Here is a 17,674-nt window from a genome sequence, read left to right on the forward strand (position 1 = left end):
TTGACGGGATGTGAGTGGAGAATGTACCGGTTGGACTAAACGAGGGTATACACTGGTCTGTTGACAGAGGGATGAACTGGAAGTTTCTAAGGATGCTTGAGGACCCATAAGTGAGGTTGAGCTTATAGCTCCAGCCCCTCAGTCTGATTGTGGTACATATAGAAGCAATTCTACCTGCGATGTCTACGGGTACCACATTTAACATTGCGTTGAGCGCCAGAGTAGGAGTCGTTCGAAGCGCCCCACTGATTCCAATGAGTGCCGACCTCTGAACTCTCTCCAGCTTCTTCACCAATGTCGTCTTCTCTAGTGAGTTCCACCAGACTATGACTCCATATAACAAGATAGGCTTTACAATGGTATTATATAGCCAGAAAACAACTCTAGACGAAAGGCCCCATCTTTTGCCAATTGCGCCCTTGCACCCACAGAAGGCGATAGTAAGGCGTAAAGGTGTAAGGCTAATTGGTCTGAAGTCTTTTGGGTTGGTGTGTGAGGAGGACTTGCCTGCCTTGGGTATGAAAGAGACTTTTGGCTCTCTCCATTCTAGCGGAATGTAGCCCATGTTAAGACAACTTCTAATGATAATTTTAATAAACGGTGAGGCAATATCCCATGATTTCTGCAATTCCGTTGGCTTTAGTAGGACATTATATAGTGTCAATGCGCCACTCGTTAGAACGTTGCCTGAACTTCTTTATCTCTCACCTTTTTTGGATTTGGATCTTTCTAGGGCCAAACAAGTATTTCAAATGCAACTAAAAAATTACTTTCTATGTAAGAAATCAAAATAATGTCTTGTATATACATATGTGTTATTTTAGTTTTATTGGAGGATGGTTCCATGTGTAGAAGTCCACGCAAGTGGGGAAAGTTACTGATCGCCATTCACTTGGGAGTGGCCAGGACGATTCTTCTGCATATGGTTCAAGCAGCTCACAAAGTCCGGAATTAGCCCACGTATCGTCTGGGTAGCTTCCGAACACCCGTTCGGAAGTGAGCTAACGTGAGAAGGCGAAACATTCCAGGATAGCTGGTTGTGCGCTGGGTTTGGTTAGATGGAAGACACGCCTCTAGTGTAGAGGACCCGACAACGACTCGGTTCATTACCTTGCTGCAGCCAAACTGCGCACACGCCTCTGTGCAGCAAAAAACGTACATCTACCTACGCAAAGAATGTTCGACATCGAAAAGCTGCAATCACAACAGACAGCCAGAAGATTCGCCACTCGACTCTCACTCCTGCTCTCAGAGTTTACTGCCAACAAACCGGCATGCACGAGCAATGGAGCAACATTTCTCGTTCCCTACGTACCGCCGCCGAAGAAGAAATCGGATTCCGGCGAGCCCAAAAAAATAGTTGGTACGACGAGGAATGTTGTGCTGCCGCAGAAAGAAAGGATGCCGCCTATAAAGCCACGCGGCGATCGGGCGCAACGCGAGCCATGTTGGATCGCTACAGAGAGCTAAAAAAGGAAGAGAGACGTATTATCCAAAAGAAGAAACGAGAGGCCGAAATACGTGTGTGCGAGGAGCTTGAGATGCTGGCCAACAGGAACAACGCCCGAAAATTCTACCAAAAAGTTCGGCGGCTTACAGGAGGTTTTAAGACCGGGGCATTTTCCTGTAAGAACAAAGACGGCGAACTGGTGACTGACACCCAAAGCAATCTTAAATTATGGAGGGAACACTTCTCGAATCTGCTAAACAGTAATAGCTGCGCATGTCGCAAAGAATGTGAAGATCCCGATACCCCAATCGTCGACGACGGAATTGACGTTCCGCTACCCGATCATGACGAGGTGAAAATAGCAATAACGCGGCTAAAGAACAACAAAGCCGCGAACGCCGACGGACGGCCGGCTGAGCTATTCAAACACGGCGGCGAGGAGCTGGTAAGGTGCATGCATCCACGTCAATGTTGACAGTTACAATTTCAAGGTTGTAAGATACCTCATTTATCTAGGTACCATGAACAATGTCAGCCTTGTAATCCAACGTAGAATCTCCTTTGCCAACAAGTACTACCTTTGACTAAGAAGGCAACTGAGTAGTAAAGTCCTCAGTTGACGAACAAAACTAACACTCCACAAGGCTCTCATCATGCCCGTCCTAACGTATGGTGCAGAAGCTTAGACGATGACAACATCCGATGAAGCGACGCTTGGAGTGTTCGAGAGAAAAATTCTGCGGAAGATTTTTGGACCTTTGCACGTTGGTGACGGTGAGTATCTCAGGCGCTGGAGCAATGAGCTGTATAAGCTTTACGACGACATAGACATGGCGCAGCGAATAAAGATCCAGCGGCTACGTTGGCTGGGTCATGTCGTCCGAATGGATACAAACGGTCCGGCTCTGAAAGTATTCGATGCGGTACCAGTTGGTGGTAGCAGAGGAAGAGGAAGGCCTCCTCTGCGTTGGAAAGATCAAGTGGAGAAGGACTTGGTTTCACTTGGTGAACGAGAAAGAAACGACTGGCGCGCTCTGTTAAACTCGGCCAAAATCGCGTAAGCGGTTATCGCGCCAATTAAAAAAAAAAAGAATTATAATATTAATTGCGTTAAAATTCAATTGTAACTTGTATATATTTTTAGCAATTTAATGGTTTCTTATGTTGATAATCTAATTTTTACACTTTTTAATATTAAATATTGCAAATTTGTATTTTACTGCTGAGTTTATGTCTTAAATGTCTGCTCTGAATTTTCTTAGACATTAATGAATAAGTAAATTAATAAATAAATATTTATAGCAAATTGAGTAAAACTGGGTCTTAATGGTTTCATGGAAAAATTGAATACAGAATGAAATGAAGTATGAAGAAATGGAATACAGGAATGCAAATTATGGAGTTGAGCATTGCCCCAAAAGTGCTAAACGAAAACAGAATACGCGGAAATAGCGATCTTAACGGGAAATTAGAATTGGCTATAGATTAAATTGTCGAAACAGTTTAAAATATTTAACTATAATAATTCTCCGAACTTTCTTCAGTGACACAATGGCACAGATTTAACTATGATAATTAAGTCTCATAATGATTATTTTTGGCAAAACTATGAAGTAGCCATGGAGCCAAGTAGCAGGCAGACAGACAACAAAAGCGCTTAACCCATTGCACTCGAATGGCTGTTAGGCAAAAAAATGCTTTTAATAATAGCAACTCATTTTGGGGGACGTGTGCAAATAGTCACTAACATAGGGGTTAAAATGTTGCCACCACAGCAGTGAAGCAGAGGCGCAATTAGTAATGAAATTAAAAATATGAAAAAAAAAAACAAAAAAATTGCAAAAACAGCTTAGTAAGAACTGGTCAGGAAAGATTTAAGCTGGTGACATTGAACAGCAACAAGTTTTAATAATAACGAAATAAATTGCGATATCAGTGCGATAACAATGTCGATAAAAAATGACACATTAACTGTAATGACTGGCACTGGCATACATACATACATACGTACACACAAATGTATTATAGGTAAGCAAATCGGAGAAAAAATGAATTGTAGATTTGTATGAGTGCCTTGTGTAAACAAGTGGAGGTTATTATCATATAATATACGAAGGTGGTTCAATAAGAAATGAAGACTATTAGAAATGAAGACACAATTTTTTCAAAAAAAATTATTTTTCAACATAGTCCCCTTTTCGAAAGATACACTTCTCCCAACGCTCCGACCATTTTTTAACCACTCCAAAAAATAAGATTTGTCGAACTGGCTTACTCGTTTGAACTACATTTTTTTCCCCGCGAGCCATTTCTTGATATTATGGAACCAGAAAACTCCGGACGAATGTGCTGGTGCTTTATGGTGGCGAAACAGCACCTTCTTTTTCGCCAAATGCGGCCGTGTCTTCTTCAATTATTTCTGAAAGTGGTCCAGTAACTCACTGTAGTAGACGCCAGTGAACACTCTTCCTTTTCCTAAAAAATCCATCAGCATGACGCCGTTCACGTCCCAAAAAAATTGTCGCCATGACCTTTCCGGCCGATGGGACTGTCTTCGCCTTCTTTGGAGCAGGTTTCCCGAGAGAAATCCATTGTGTTGATTGCTGATTAGTTTCTGGTGTGTAATGATGAATCAAGGTTCCATCGACGGTGACAACTCGACGCAAAAATTCCTTTGGATCATGCTTGGAGCGAGATCCAAAAGAATTTGATTTGCTCCAAACACTGCTTTCAAGTTACAAGCGGCATCCGCTTGTTGTTGCTTGTGAGATATCGCGGCACCCATCGGGCCGACAAAATTTTCATCGCCAACTTATCATGTAAAATATTAATTGCCGTTCCGGTCGACTCACCTATGGCCTCTGTTACTTCGCGCACTTTTGTTCGTTGATCAGCGAGAATAATGTCGTGGACTTTTTAAATGATTTCGTCTGTAACCACTTCTGCCTGGCGTCATGGTCCTTCCTCATCAAAAAACGGAAGTTCGCCCACGTTTAAATTCGTTGAACTAAAATCTAACTGTGGCCATATATGGCGAAGTGTCCCCATAGACAGTATCCATTTTGCTTTTATCTCCTCGCATTTTTCCCATCCCAAAATAAAAAGCGAATTACCGAACTCTTTTCTGCGCTTTTCTGTTATTTTTTCATCTTAGCAAAAATGGCGAAACACGTCTTACTCGAATAGCTGCCAAATCCAAACTAACCTATCAATTAGTCAGAAATTTGTTTTGCCGTCGTTTGATAGAAGCCAGCACACGATGCTAACACCTATTTCCTTCAAGAACGTCCTCTGCCATCAAACCCCAGTACTTATAGAACCACCCTCGTAACTATAATTATATCCTTTACTGACTTAGACCAAACTTTTCTGCGATTTTTTTACATGAGTCATGGCAATAGTGGGGCCAAAGAACAAACAGCCGTGAAATTAAGCGTCTTCGATTCGCCAAGCGTTTGGCATAAACAAACATATTTTGGCAACACTGGAAAACAGCTGCCAAAAATTGCATTTATTTGGGAGCACTTACTCGTAGTGAGCATTAGTAATATCACGTTTACACTGGGAAAATTTTGTTGCTTAAAAATTTGCGAACTATCTTCGGGTGTTGCCCGTCGTGTGCACACACGGCAACTTCTTTGATTGCCTTAACGAAGGCACTTTCCCAAAGAGGTGGAAGATGCAAACCCTTGTGCTTTTTCCCAAGGAAAACAAAAAGCCGGATGAACCCACGTCTTACCAACCGAAATGCCTACTTGAGAGAATTATCTGCTACAGGCTATCATCTTTCGCAGAAGATAAAGGTATTTTGTCCACGTACCAGTTCGGTTTCAGGAAATCCCACTCAACGGTGGATGCAATCAAATGCGTTGCGAAATTATCAACACAAGCCACTGAGAGCAAGAGATAGCGTGGCGGGAAAAAAGAACTACTGCGTAACTGTGGACGTTAAAAACGCTTTTAACTAAGCGAGCTGGCAGCATATACTAGAAGCCCTCGTAACTAGAAATATTACCAAAATAATTCGGACCGTAAACTGAGGTTCAGAACAAAGGCATTGAACAGTACAATGTGACAGTAGGAGCTTCCCAAGGATGAGTTCTATGCCCACTACTATGGAACTTTAGGTACGACGGGGTACTTAGACTAGATATACCTCCCAGAACGAAAGTCGTTGAATTCACAGATGATATCGCGGTGGTGATAGTGGCAAAATACAAAGAAATTGAGAGGATTGCCAGCTAATCAGTAAGTAGGATCATGGCCTTGTTTACGTCCATGAGCCAGGAATTAGTTGAACCCAAAACTGATGTGGTTTTAATAAGCAACAGAAAGGCAGGAGAATCCATGAAGGTAAAAATGCACTGTAACTATCATCGTCAAAATTTTAAAACGCGCCCAGAATATACTATGAAGGAAGCATCAAGTGTGCAGTCCAGCCTGGCATGAATAATGCCAAACAACGGTGGCAACAGACATAGCAAAAGAATACTGTATTGTAGGGTTGACAGCTCGGTTCTTCTGTGTGCGGCACCGATCTAGGCTGATGCAATGAACATCAATAGCTACACCAAAAAACTAATAGCCGTCTATAAGCTAAGCGCTTTCCGGCTTTAGCACAATTTCTGATAACGCATCGTTCGTCATAGCAGAACTAATATCAGTTGACTTGCTAGCGAAAGAGATGCAATTAATATTTATAAGGCTATAGGAACTCGGCGAAAGAGCAATGCGTAAAGAAATCACAGAAGAAGAAAGGTGTCGCTCCATCGCTCACTGCCAGGACCGGTAGAATAGGTCACCCAAGAGTAGATGGACGCATGAGCTAAAACCCACTCTCACAACACAACGTGGTTAGAACGGAGCCACGGGGGGACAAACTATCACCTAACTCAATTCCTTTCAGGTTATGGAGAGTTTAGAAAATACTTCTACAGATTTGGCCTTGATAGTTCACCAAGCTGCCCAATCTGGACGGAGAGGGAAGAAGATGTTGAACACGTCTTTTTGCAATGCCCACGCTACGTTTCCGAAACATCTAAAATTTTAAATGGAGAAAATATGATGGATTTTATGCTGAAATCAGCTAATAACTGAAAGACAATCTGCGCGCATGTAACACAGATTCATAACGATCTACGACGCGCAGAGAAGCTGTGAGCTAACCAACTCCTTGTGGTAATACCTTTTTGGCAGTTCCGCGGGGAGAGTGGTAAATAGTGGAGAGGTGTTTAGTATGTAGGTGTAGCTGTGGGGCTACAAGTCGTGCGTACTACTATGCCGGTATAGCAGTACTGATGAGAGTTTCCTCTTCACGGGGGTCATCCCAGAAAACGAAAAAAATGAAAGACCGCAGAGGGAAAAATGTGAAAGATGATTTCATCGACCTAAGCTCTCTTTGTCGATTATGTTGTCGGCCTGTTACAATCCGTAATCCATCTGCAAAATAATTGCTTCTTCGTTAAAAATCCATCCAAGCCGCTACTTACAAGATGATAGGGCAGAGAGGCCCTTTTCCCCGCTAGTTCTTCAGCCGAATGTGCCTATAACAATGGGTCCATCTACACTCTACATGATTCTTGCGAAAAGCATGATCTCAAGACAGAAAAGATAAATTAAGTCGAGTAGAATAGAGTAGTTTAACAATTATTATGGCAAGTAGGACTTTTTCTTGTCCGAGTCATAAGTTTTTTCCAAGAAGTTTGTGGTAAAGATCTGGAGAAAAGAAATTAACTACTTTTGATATTTCTTTGAACTGGAGAACTAGAAAGTAAAACGAGACCTTTTGTTGAATTCAATCGAAGTTTCTTAAACTTCAGGACGGAAGAGAAACGAATGAGGTTCTCACAGAAACCGACTTTCTTGGATGACCGGAGATCACAGAGAATGACCAAGCTTGTGAGGGCCACATTACGACATCTAAATTGGAATAGGCGCTAAAATATTTTGACCCCTTTAAGCCACCACGCCCAGATGGCATATTTCCAGCGCTCCTGCAAATGGGAAGTACATCCTTGACACCTTTGCTGAAAGGCATCTTAAAATATTGTTTAACACTCAACTATGTTCCCTAGAATTATAGACTCTCAAGGGTTGTATTTATATTAAAGGCAGGTAAAAGCAGCAACTTGTTTGAGAAGAACTATCAGTTATGTTACAAATGGAAAGGGCAATGCATTACAGTGAATACGCAATTGGAGTCGTTCTTGATATATCTGAAGCTTTCAACAATGTTTCGAACGAGATACTGATTGAAAGTTTATCGTCAATTCACAGACATCCATCGACACAGAAGTGGATCGGCAACCTATTGAATTGTCGTACAGTGGTGACCGAATGGGGTTCTTTGGTCATGTATCGGAGAGCTAATAGAGGAACACCACAAGGAGACGTAATCTCTCATCTACTGTGGATTCGAGTGGTAAACAGGATCTTACTTAAAATGAAAAATGAAGAACCTAAACGTCGATTAAACTTGTCACTATTCCCCACCCTAATCACTACGGATACTGCAACTAGATCGATACGGGCTTTGGCATGCACGAACCAGCTGAATTGAAGCGGGAGTAGAAGTAAATCCTGAGTTGATGGGCTTAGTACTGTTCACCAGGAACTACAAGATTCCGAACTGGACCCCACCTAGACTGGATAACATCACACTATAGGAGTACCTCGGAGTAATGTTGGATAGTAAATTCACGTGGAAGCTCAATGTAGAAGAACGAACGAAGAAAGCACTCAATGCCTTAAGCGCTCACAGAAAAATGGTCGGTAAGACATGAAGCACATCTCCACGAGTTTTACATTGGATTTACAAGGCGTTAGTAAGACCATTTAAGCTCAACGGCGTTCTAGATAAGCGTCGGCGTAGGGCAAATTTGAATAAGAAGGCGTACGCTAACAAAGTGGAGAAAATACTAAGCCTTGCAAAACTGTGTGCAACGGGTGCAATGCGCACCACTCCTAAAGTAGCGCTGGACAGTCTTAGTAGCAAAAAGTTTTGCAAAGAAGTCTGCACTGAGGCTTTTGGCAACAGTACAATTAGTTCAAAGGTCATATGGTTACAACCGGATATCTTCTACTTCTTAATTGGCGAGATAACCGCCCGACTAGAAATTTTGTTAAGGCGGTGATTAGGCGCAAATAAGGCAGACCGCATCCCAAATTTGCGCCTCATAAGGCAGCCAAACTAGGCCCAAGTCCCGAAAGGTATCGCCACACATCTGCCTCATTAGGTGCAGATTCGAAAAACCGAACTTCGGTAATACTCCGGATACCCTTCTACAAATCAGTTAGGGATTCCAATTTATGCCTAAGTGAGACACTGCCACAGATTTTCGTGACCACAACCAAATTTGGTATTACTCTGGCATGCCAATCTTTGCCTTGCCTTATATGGGCCTGGTAAGGTAATAGTGAGGCGTGCCTCAGTAAGGCCTGCCTAATTCGGGCCTAACTGATTCTTCGGCATGCCTCACTGTAATTCTAGTCGGGCGCTTACTCGATTTTGGCCGAGTTTAACAAAGTGCGTCAGTCGTTTCTTTCTCGTGCTAACCGGCACCAGTTAGAAACACCAAGTGAAGCCAAGGATACCTGATCTTTCAAATGCAGAGGTGGCCTTCCTCTTCCTCTGCTACCACCAGCTGGTACCGCATCGAATACTTTCAGAGTCAGAGCGTTTTTATCCATTCGGATGACATGACCCAACCCACGTAGCCGCTGGATCTTTATTCACTGGCATATGTCTATGTTATCGTAAAGCTGATACAGCTCATGGTTCCATCGCCTGCAAAGGTCCAAAGATCTTCCGCAGAATATTTCTCTCAATGACGCCTCATCGAATGTTGTCATAGCCCACGCTTCTGCGCCATACGTTAAGACGGGCATGATGAGAGTCTTGTAGAGTGTTAGTTTTGTTCGTCGAGAGAGGACTTTACTACTCAGTTGCCTACTTAGTCCAAAGTAGCACTTGTTGGCAAGAGAGATTCTACGTTGGATTTGAAGACTGACATTGTTCACGTTGTAATGCTGGTACCTATATAAATGAGGTATCTTACAACCACGAAATCAGAACTGTCAACAATGACGTGGGCGCCGATACACGAGTGCACCGACTGCTACCTTCGAGATGGTTGCACAGGCTTAAAAGCTTCCTCAGACTTAGTTATTCCGCAAGTTAATTTCAGCAGGGCACCAAAGGTAGTATTAGAAAAGAACGGATGGCGGAAGGGACAACTTTTTCTTGAAGTTCAAAAAACTAAAGACACCATATGCGAGGGAAGCTTTCTCATGGCAGAACTTTGCTCGTAGGAACGACCATAGCAGTAGTGCAACATTTCCTTTTATTTGTGATGCTGTCAGCCTGTTTATGTATCCACATAAGTTTACTTCAAAATACTTACAGAAAACACGCTTAATACCCAATAGTACATATGTAGATTTCAAAGATTTGTGTTTATTTTGTTTTTAAACAAGCTTATTTTCACCCAAATACTGCCAAACCCGTTAGCTGCAACATTCCTCTATAGTCTGTGCATTAGGCTAAGTAGTTAGGAGACAACTTTCTACTGGTGGTTCACGTCTGACACTTGACGCTAATGCAAACTCATGTGCAGTTTTATACATATATACATACGAGTATGTACGTATGTATGTATATATAAGTATATTTGTACGACCGTCTATGGCACTGCACTTTAGCCAACACACGTTCCCGGACAGTCCACTGGTGAAGTGAAAATCACTGTTCGATAGCTGTACTTGCATTCATGACTTTCCATCATCACCTTTCGAAATGCACACGAGATTTGCCACTCGAAAAAAATAAACAACATGAAAATTCATCCAATGGAAGCAAATCAGCTGATCGCAGTTGGCTGAAACGCTTAAAACTGTACTCGTATTGTCCACTTGAAAGCTGTCGCACGTGTTTTTTCCATTTCACCGTTTAAGCTTGTTAACGTCAATTTTATTCGTGGGCACATTCGTGCTCTTATGAGCATTTTTATGTTTATAAGTAAATTAAAAAAAAACCTTAAACTTCAAACATTTACCTACACACAAATTTGTATGGCCAGAAAGTCTCAATATTAAGCAGACTTTCCCCATAAATAAGTGATTTGAATAATATGAATAACCTACAGTGACTTCTAGTCTTTACAGCTTGGTTAAATCATTATACAAAATATTAAATATGTACATATACTGTGGGCAAAAAGTAAGGTGAATTTGTAAAATGGGTTGTAAAATGAAAAATCTTTATTTATTCTTGTAAATCAATTTCATCCCCTTCAAAATAATCCCCTCTCGATGAAATACACTTATGCCAACGATTTTTCCAATCCCCGAAACATGCCAAATAGTCCATTTCCGGTATAGCCATCAGCACCTTCTTCGATTCAGCTTTTATCTCCTCAGTGGAGTGGTCTCTTGAGTTTTGGGAATAGCCAGAAGTCACCCGGAGCCAAATCAGGCGAATACGGTGATTGCGGAACGATATGCTTGGAATTTTTGGCAAAATAGTCACGAAGAACGAGTGCAGTGTGAGACGGTGCATTATCGTGATGCAAAAACTAATAGTTGTTGGCCCATAATTCTGGTCTTTTTAGACGAATTGCTTCACGTAAACGACGCATAACGCTCAAATAATATTCCTTATTAACAGTTTGACCAGGTGGAAGGAATTCATAGTGCACCACACCACGAAAATCGAAAAAAACTGTCATCATGGCGTGCTCTTTTCGGTCTGGCCTCGCCTTTAGCACGATATTCGCTTGATTGGTCGGTTGTTTCAGGGTCGTAAGCATAAATCCAAGTCTCATCTCCCGTAATGATGCATTTGAGCTTGTCCTGATAGTCTGAAAGCATTGTTTCACACACATCAACGCGACGACTTTTTCCAAGAAATTGAGAGTTTTCGGTACCAAACGAGATTTGACTTTTCGTAGGCCCAAATGGTCTTTCAAAATGGTTTTCACAGATCCTTCTGATATTCCGATCATATCAGTAAACAGTCAACCGACAATTTTTGAACACTAACTCCTTCACTTTATTGACGTGTTGGTCATCTGTTGACGTCGATGGTCGTCCGGAGCGCTCCAAGTCATCAACACGTTCTCGACCCTCTTTGAAGTCTTTGTACCACTTATAAACATTTTTCTGCGACATGGTCGAATCACCAAATGCCTTCTGCTACATGCTAAACGTTTCCGCAGCCGAAATTTCATTCCGCAAACAAAATCTGCTCAATCAAATCAGACATTGTAAAAATCGAAAAATGCACTCTTGGTCTTTTGGTAAACACAAGCATAAACATATTACTGATAATGATATTCACATGAAAGCTGGCCCAGATGTTATTAACAGTGCTGCCAACTCATGAAAAAAATAACTAGAGCGAAATTTTAATCCCGCGAAATTTGACAAATAAATTCACCTTACTTTTTGCCCACAGTTATGTATGTAGGTGTGTCGACCATCTTATTTTCATCTGTGATTAATCCAAATGGGGCGATTGAGCACATTTATGCCAATAGAGAGTATGTGAGCTAGAAGAAAATGCACAGCACCAGATTCTTAGAATAGAGCAAGCTCTCTTAAGATAACTTGGGACCGCAGCAAAACTATCTATTGCATAACCGTTGCATTAACATTGGATTCCTTTACTTTGATTTTATTTAGAAAATTAAACAATTCTGTTGCATGGCACATGTGGTCGAAAATTCGGCCTACAGGTTAGGTTAAGTTAGGTTAAATGGATGTTTAAACCTTTGCCCGACGACAGCAGGGTAGCTGAGAAGAAGATGCTGAGTTGATTTCGCCTCGTCCTCCAAACAGCTTCTGCAGAAAGGGCTTAGTGCAATCCCAAGCTTCACGACATGGACACCTAACGGACAATGTCCGGTAAGGATACTTACCAAATTCGATAGCTGTGGCTTTGTTAGCCTTGTAAGTTCTCTCGACACCCCCGATCTACCCGTGGCCAAGAGGATCTTGCGACTTTGCACGTTTGTGTACTAGCCCAGCGCTCGCAGAGTTGACGCGAGGCCCATCTTTCCAGTAGCAGACCACAAGTTCTCAAAGGAAATCCAATCTTCTCATATTGCGATGAAGGCGTCTCAAGGATCCCCTGTCTAGTCAGATCATCGGCCCAGGAATGTCCCTCTATGCCGCTGTGACCGGGAACCCAATGTGCCTAAGAGCGAAGTATATCGATGCAATCGAGAGGATGGTCAGACATTCCCCCACCAAAAACGCACAAACAACCTTGCATCAGTTCCATTATAGTATCTAAAAACTTTCCTCTGCAATAAGTGCCAAGTCATCCGCGTCAGCAATAATCTTACAGCCTCTCCTCTCCAGCTCCTCTAGCAAGTCGTTCAGCACAACAACCCACTCTGCTGCGGCCGTTCTATCGCAAAGCATTTTATGTATTAGCCTAATAATGTCGGTTTCGTTAAAAGCCCCGCAATATCAAGAAAGGCGTCCACCGTGAACTCTTTCGGAGAGAGGAACACCTCGATATCTTTAACAATAATATGCAAGGCAGACTCTACCGATCTGCCTTTACAATAGGCATATTGGGCGTACAATAAACGCTCTCGAGTATTTACACACCTTAAGTGCAGATCAATAAGCGTCTCAAAGGCCTTCAGCAAGAACGATGAGAGGCTGATTGGTGTGAAATCCTTAGGAGATATTATACATGTGAGATTTTACCTGCCTTGGGTACGAAAGTAACTCTCACAGCCCTTCAAGATCTGCGTATGTAGGTCGCGTGGATAGGAAGGAGCCAACAACAAGATACCTCCGCAGATTTCTGCAGTTGAGCAGGCAAAATACCTTCGGAACCAGGTGTAAAATTCGACCTATAACAATTTCCATTATGTTATTAGTGGTTTTCCTTAAATTTTGGTTGTATTTCTAACCTTTTGGTTTTATATTTGTCTGCAACTGCATTCTCATTTTTATTTTCACGTCCATCTTCACCTTCAACTTCACCTTCACCTTCACCATGATCTTTATCTTTATCTTTAAATTTATCTTTATCTTTATATTTATATTTATCTTTATCTTTATCCTTAACTTAATTCTTAATTTTATCTCTATTTTCATCTTTATCTTTATTCCTTTCCTTATCTACCTATTCACCTTCAAGTATTTAAATTTACATTCATATTTGCTTTTATCTTTACGTATCTTTAATTCAGTGTGAATTTTAAAGCATACATTTAAGAGGCACACACGCATATATCGGGATTTGTGTTTGTGTGTCCCATTTCTCCCCTTTAGGATATATAATAAGTATGTAGCCATACCGAATTCTAGTAGCTCAGCACAATCTGTTTCAGAAAAAACGATAAGAACGTTTTGGTTCGTATGAGAAGTGCGTTAGCATAATCGAAAAAGAGCTGGAAATAAGAGAGTACACCTTGGACTCTATGTGCTCTTCTATCAGAAGTCATCGAGTGGAAGAAATCATTGTCAGATGGATCCACTCTATGCTATCCAAAAGACTGCTTACCATGGATAGAGAAAGCGAAGGAGTCAGGGTTGAGGTTAAGAAGGGTGTACTCTCTCCCCTACTTTGGTGCTTCGTGGTGGACTCTCTTCTTAATGATCTGCAGGAAATTGGACACATCCAAGCCTGTATGCAATAAAATGCAGGTAGCTCCAAAAAAGATTGAGTATTGGTGCGAATTGCATGGTCTTCGGTGAATCCTACAAAAAGCACCTTAGTGCTGGTGATGCCCTTAATGCCATTCTGAACTTGCAACCTCTAGATCTTCAAATGCGAAAGGAAGCAATGAAGGTGGCGTACAGGCTCAAGTTAAACGGAGTCTGGGGAAGTGAAGTAAGCGCTGGCCACTGTCAGATATACCACAAGTTGTCAGAGTGGTGCACACTGTTCTCGATGCCGGTGGGCAATCGGGTGCCTGTCGTTAGCTTCGGTAAGAAGTATGACGTTTTGATCCCAGGTAGAGTTAAGTCCAGAGATCCTTTTAAAAAGATACCAGCACACTTTCTACACCGACGGATCCAAAACGAGTGATGGAAGCGGATCTGGATGGTACTTAGACAAAGACACTAAGTACTCCTATGGCACATGACAGATGGCCACGGTATTCCTTACGGAAGTCTACGCCATCTTGAATGTGGCGTACTGACTAATTGAGAAAAAGTGGCGGGGCAACAGTATTTCAATTTGTAGTGACAGTCAAACTGCACTGAAAGCCCTTGCTAACCCCCGTCACTCTTCGAAGTTAGTCGGTGGATGTAAGGCAAATCTGAACAGTGTTGCAAAACACAACAAAGTTAGTCTTATTTGGGTGCCTGGACATTGTGGTATTGCAGGAAACGAGTTGGCTGGTAAATTGGACAATGAAGACTCTGCAGGTATGCCACTAGGTCTTGAACCCTTTCTTGGAGTCAATTCCGCATCGATTCAACTATGGATTGACGACTTCATGAGGTCTACCCACAGAAAGCGTTGGTCTGAGTTGGGCTCCTGGAGAGTAGCTAATTGAAAGGACCTGAGAGTACTGGTGGGTGTAATCACAGAGCACAACGTCTGTGGCCAGCATATGGCTGCCGTGGGTGTCGTGGACAGTCCGATATGCCTATCCTGTCTTGAGAATGACGACACTGCAGAGCATTTTCTCTGTAGCTGTCAGGGGTTTTCCAGAATCAGACTTAGGATATTGGGTTGCGATATACTGAGTGTGGAAAAAGTTCATACTCTTCCTCTTCCGGATCTCTTAAGATTCATCAACGAATCCAAGATATTTGTGAAAGAGTGACCTCAAACTAATTTATCCGTTTTTCCCATCCACCTTTTTATCTTTGCTATTTCTATTCTTTCTACTGATATCTATCCGGGTGTAGTACAATGGTCTACTGATTGAGTGCTTGGACTTGTCCAGCCCCCCACAAATCTAATCTAATCTAATCGTATGAGAGGTGTCACGCCCCTTTTTCTATTACCTACGCCTCCGATATATGGGGACTTGGGAAAGATAATAAGTTTAGATCTTTAAATGTTTCACCAAAATCGGATAAACGGAACTTCAAAAGAGGGTTGACGTTTATATATACATAAATTACAATAATGCAACGTCGATATGTGTACGTATGTATGTATGTATGTAAGTCAATTCTTATTCCCTGTAGCCGCAAACCTTCAACCTGAATACACATTTAAACTTTCCTTCCTTTCTGACTGCGCCAATGTATTTTCAATATGCCTTAACCTTCCCCACGGTTTAGGTGTGTAAATTACAAACAAACTTTTGGAATTTTAGCGCGAATCAACGTTGTGATGACACCCACGCCCTTGAAAAGTTAAGATGTGATTTCTTGTAGTATCTCTGGGTACCACAATATCATGAAAACGATTTGTCTACACCAACAGCAAAAGCTATAATTAGTGAAGAAATTAAAATTTAAATCACGCATTTTAATAACTTCGAGGGGGCAATATAACAGATGTCGAACAATTGACTTTTACACTTCATAAAAATAATTGAAAAAAAAACGAATATTATAATAGGCGAATATTAAGACATGCAAAACTCAAGCAACGAGCACGCATCGCAAATGACTTAATAAATTTGCATATTAATGAATATGAAAAGAAATTAATTTTCTACGCCAACGCATAAAAAACGAATTACATAACGAATACATAAATACAAATATAAAAATAAAAAAAGATGCCACACTGACGGAAAAACTCTTTCCGACTCGTGCCAACGAATGAGAAACTTAATTGAATTAAAGTGTGAACAAAGCAGTGCAAAAATCAAATGAAATTAAACAGAAGACGCAGAGCACAGAAAACAGAAAACGGAAAACTGAAAGGCTGAAAGAGAAATGGTTGCGGTGAAAGAAGCGCCGTTCAGGGCATTGTTTATCAAAATTAATTATACCCCCCTGCAGGGAAGCCAATCGCTTCCAGACTCGTGCGATTCTAATGAACTTCTAAGTTCGCGTTTTGCGCATAAAACTGCGAAAATGTACACAATACTACCTTTTCAATAAAATATCACTAACACAAATTAGCTAAATTAATACTTTTTCGAATTGATCTATAACACAAAACGGATTTTAAAAGTATCCAATACTTTCTCTACGCGGTTTAGAAATATTTGGATTTCCAGTAAAATTATAATATAGGCAAAAGTAGGGAAGCAAATGCAATTTAGGAAGCCTCGTCCATCGAAAACACATGCGCAGGGGCTGAAATCTGAGGCTCAAGCTGATTAAAATGAAACCAATAAAAATCGAATCATATAAAATGAAGGTGAAATCAATTTTTTCCAAATTCGAAATATATGTGCGTGTACGTCAGCAATCATATTGCAATGAAGGCTAAAATAATAAATCGGTAACGAATAGGATTCACAACGTAGAGTCCTAACCACTAGACGATCACAGCTGGTAAATCTTAAAGGAAGTACCTTGGCACTTTTCCCTAGGAAACGCAATATGGAAGTTTGTTACCCCCTAGCTTGAAAGGAGTAACACTTCAACAGTCTTCTGAGGTCAAATACTTAGGGGTAATCCTAGATTGTAAGTTGAACTGGAAGACGCACGTCAAACAGAAGGTCTCTCGTCTGTCTGGCATTGTAAGAGAATCTTTGGCAAGACATGGGGTCTAAGACCGGCGATAGTACACTGGTTGTACATCACCCTGATTAGACCCATTATCACATACCCCTCTGTAGACTGGTGGCATGCTACTATGGTTAACTCCAGAATAAAACTCCTAACCGGACTGCAGAGAAGTGCGAGCTTGGGTATCACAGGTGCTGTGAGTACGACATATGGCGATTTCCTTAATGCCATCCTGAACTTGCGACCTCTAAATCTTCAAATCCGGAAGGAAGCAATGAAGGCGGCGTACAAACTCTAGTCAAACGCAGTCTGAGGTAACGAAGACAACACTGATCACTGTCAGATTTGCCACCAATTGTCGCACCTGTTCTCGATGCCAGCGGACAATCGGGTGCCTGTCCTTAGCTTCGGTAGGAAGTATGATGTTCTGATCCCAGATAGAGATCAATGGTTAAGTCCAGCGAACCTATTAACGGGATCTCAACACACTTTCTACACCGAGAGATCCAAAACCAGTGATGGAAGCGGATCTGGGTGGTACTTAGACGGTGACACTAAGTACTCCTACGCTACAGGACGATGGCCACGGTATTCTTTACAGAAGTCTAT

Source organism: Anastrepha obliqua, chromosome 3 (assembly GCF_027943255.1).
Source record: "Anastrepha obliqua isolate idAnaObli1 chromosome 3, idAnaObli1_1.0, whole genome shotgun sequence".
NCBI classification, from domain to species: Eukaryota; Metazoa; Arthropoda; class Insecta; order Diptera; family Tephritidae; genus Anastrepha; species Anastrepha obliqua.